Genomic DNA, 4290 nt, shown 5'->3' with positions numbered 1-4290 from the left:
CAGGTGTGGTTGAATTGACAACTCAGCTGCTAATACTTTAGAATATTCTTTGGCTCCCCTTGTGTCGAATCAATAAATTTGGGTTGAATACTCTACCATCGAAAACTGTTGCGATCCCCTATACTTGTGGGTTATCACTCCAACTTCGTTACATAACGGTTCACCATACGTGCATGCTACGGGACTTGCAAACCTCAACACAAGTATTTATCAATTTCACAATTACTCAACTAGCACGACTCTAATATCACCACCTTTATATCGCAAAACTATTGCAAGGGATCAAACATATCATATTCAGTGATCTACAAGTTTTATGTAGGATTTTATGACTAACCATGTGAATGACCAATTCCTGTCAACTCTCTAAATAGATATAAGTGAAGCAAGAGAGTTTAATTCTTTCTACAAAATATATGCCTACGCTCTAACAAATATAAGTGAAGCAAAAGAGCATTCTAAAAATGGCGGTTTTCTATGTGAAGAGAAACAAGCAGTCCAAACATCAAATGATATAAGTCCGGCAGTGTACCAGGATGTGCAATCATCTAGCATAGCAATGACATCAATAAATGGACAAGCCATGAAAACATCATGCTAGCTATCTTACGGTCATGCAAAGGAATATGACAATGAATTCTCAAGTCATGTATATGATGATGATGGAAGTTGCATGGCAATATATCTCGGAATGGCTATGGAAATGCCATGATAGGTAGGTATTATGGCTGTTTTGAGGAAGATATAAGGAGGCTTATGTGTGATAGAGCATATCATATCACGGGGTTTGGATGCATCGGTGAAGTTTGCACCAACTCTTGAGGCGAGAAAGGGCAATGCACGGTACCGAAGAGGCTAGCAATGATGGAAGGGTGAGAATGCGTATAATCCATGGACTCAACATTAGTCATAAAGAACTCACATACTTATTGTAAAAATCTATTAGTCATTGAAACAAAGTACTACGCGCATGCTCCTAGGGGGATAGATTGGTAGGAAAAGGATATCGCTCGTCCCCGACCGCCACTCATAAGGAAGACAATCAATAAATAAATCATGCTCCGACTTCATCACATAACGGTTCACCATGCATGCTACGAGAATCACAAACTTCAACACAAGTATTTCTACAATCCACAACTACCCACTAGCATGACTTTAATATCACCATCTTTATATCACAAAACTATTGCAAGGAATCAAACATATCATATTCAGTGATCTATAAGTTTTATGCAGGATTTTATGACTAACCATGTGAATGACCAATTCCTGTCATCTCTCTAAATAGATATAAGTGAAACAAGAGAGTTTAATTCTTTCTACAAAAAAATGCCCACTCTCTAACAAATATAACTGAAGCAAAAGAGCATTCTATAAATGGTGGTTTTCTATATGAAGAGAAACGGGCAATCCTAACTTCAAATGATATAAGAGAAGCACATGAAGCATTCTATAAAGCCATACTCAAAAGATATAAGTGAAGTGCAATGAGCATTCTATAAATCAACAAAGGACTATTTCATACCAGCATGTTGCATAAAAGAAAAGTGGAAACTAAATGCAAAAGGCGCTCCAAGATTTACACATATCATGTGACGAATAAAAATATAGCTCCAAGGGAAATTATCGATGATCGTTAGAACAAAGAGGGGATGCCTTCCGGGGCATCCCCAAGCTTGGTAGCTTGGGAGTCCTTGAATATTTCCTTGGGGTGCCTCGGGCATCCCCAAGCTTAGGCTCTTGCCACTCCTTATTCCTTCATCCATCGTGATCTCTCCCAAAACTTGAAAACTTCAATCACACAAAACTCAACAGAAAGCTCGGTAAGATCCGTTAGTATAATAAAGAAAATCACTACTCTAAGTACTGTTGTAAACCAATTCATATTTTCTTTTTGTATTGTAGCTACTGTAATATAACTTTTTCATGGCTTAATCCACTGATATAAATCGATAGTTTCATCAAAACAAGCAAACTATGCATCAAAAACAGAATCTGTCTAAAACAGAACAGTCTGTAATAATCTGAACATTCACCATACTTCTGCTACTCCAAAAATTCTACCAAAATTAGAAGAAAAAAATAGAAAGACAGTGCAAAAAGTTTCAGAACCGTTTGACGTTCCAGTAAAAAATGTAAAATCGCGCACTACAGCCAAAGTTTCTGTCCTGCACCGCACAAACCAACAAGTAATCCAAAACATCCTAAAGGCAAACCTTGGCACATTTTTTTAACTTTATAAAAGCAAACAATATAAATAAATGACTCTCCAAAACTTCCGGCTTGTCTCCCTGGTAGCGTTTTCTTTAAAGCCATTAAACTAGGCATATAGTGCTCAAGTAATGGATCCACCCGGATCCCAAGGTATATCAAAGAAAATTGGAATTAGCAATGATTTGGCATTTAGTAGTGAGCACAAAGTAATATATATCATGTAATGACGAAGTCTAACTCTCTTCCTATGCATCAGCATGTCATAAAAGAACAATTCATGCACACAAAGTAAAGGCCAATGCATAGTATAAACAGTTTCTTGCAATTTTTGCGTGTTGGAAACATAAAGAGGCGGAGATGTAGTTCCTCTCTCATAATAATTGCATGTAGGAGCAGCAAGCACATGCATATTATATCTATCAAAATCATCATGTGTAATAGTAAAATACAACCCATCAATATAATCCTTAATAAGGGTAAACTTCTCTGATATTGTGTAGTTGGGAGAATTCAAAAAGATAATAGGACTATCATGCGTGGGCGCAATAGAAACAATTTCGTGTTTAACATAAGGAACTATAGCAAGTTCATCTCCATAAGCATAATTCATATTGGCATCTTGGCCACAAGCATAGCAAGCATAATCAAAAAGGGATATTTCAAGAGAATCAACGAGATCATAACAATCATCCTTCGGTAAGCACGAAGGGAAATTAAACAGTGTATGAGTTAAAGAGTTAATCTCATTAGAAGGTGGGAATGGGTGATAAATCCGCTCTTCCTCCTTTTGTTCTTCGCTCTCCTCATCATCTTTTTCATCCAATGAGCTCACAGTTTCATCAATTCCTTCTTCCACAGACTCTTGCAAAATATTAGTCTTTTCTTGGACAGCGGAGACTCTCTCAATAAAATCATCAATATCGGAATTGAATTCATAATTCTCATAGCAATATTTAAGGATAGCTAAATTTTCAGGTCTATAAATTGAATCATCAAAATTTTCACACTCTTTAAACAAAGATTCACTGTCATAAGCACCCATAAAAGCAACAAATTCTTTTATTTGTTCCACATCATAGTAATCATTTATACCATTAGCATAAGAAGCCAAGGTTTTATCATCATTAAATTTGCATGAAAAGGGATGTTGTGGAGCCTTCATCCTAGAGCAACAAGTATAATCATATCTCAAGCATAGTTCCCAAGCATACCAATGCAACATACGGATTTGATCCCATAATAGTTTCCCTTTTTGAGTCAAGCGATAAACCCTAAAGTATTCATGTTGATCCAACGTGTCTCCCGTTACATAATTGAATGGGGTTTTCTCAGGATTATCAAAATAGTACATAATATTTTTCACATAACCAGCATCGAGGGTTTTAGGAGAGGTTCCCCATCTCCATGAGTAGCAGGTACACCTAATTTTTTTGGTATTCCATGTTCCATATCCATAACTAAAGATAGATAACAACTTAGAACAGCAAATAAAATTTACTTAGTGATAAAGCAAACAAGAACACACAAGAATATTCACCCCACGCTATTGCTCCCCGGCAACGGCGCCAGAAAAAGGTCTTGATAACCCACAAGTATAGGGGATCAATTGTAGCCTCTTTCAATAAGTAAGAGTGTCGAACCCTACGAGGAGCTAAAGGTAGAACAAATATTCCCTCAAGTTCTATCGACCACCGATACAACTCTACGCACGCTTAACATTCGCTTTACCTAGAACAAGTATGAAACTAGAAGTACTTTGTAGGTGTTTTTGGATAGGTTTGCAAGAATATAAAGTGCATGTAAATAAAAAGTAGGGGTTGTTTAGGTAAAGAAGCAATAAAGTTAGTATAGCGAGTGTGGAAAAGTGGTGGTAGGAGTTGCGAAATTGTCCCTAAGCAATTGACTACTTTACTAGACCGATAGCAAGTTTTATGTGGGAGAGGCCACTGCTAGAATGTCATCTCTGACTTGGAACTCTATGCACTTATGTTTGGAACTATTAGCAAGCATCCGCAACTACTAACATTCATCAAGGTAAAACCCAACCAGAGCATTAAGATATATTGGTCCCCC

The sequence above is a fragment of the Triticum urartu genome, chromosome 1A (genome assembly GCF_056163025.1).
Source record: "Triticum urartu cultivar PI428250 chromosome 1A, HENAU_Tu73, whole genome shotgun sequence".
NCBI lineage: Eukaryota > Viridiplantae > Streptophyta > Magnoliopsida > Poales > Poaceae > Triticum > Triticum urartu.
This window is presented reverse-complemented; position numbering follows the sequence as displayed.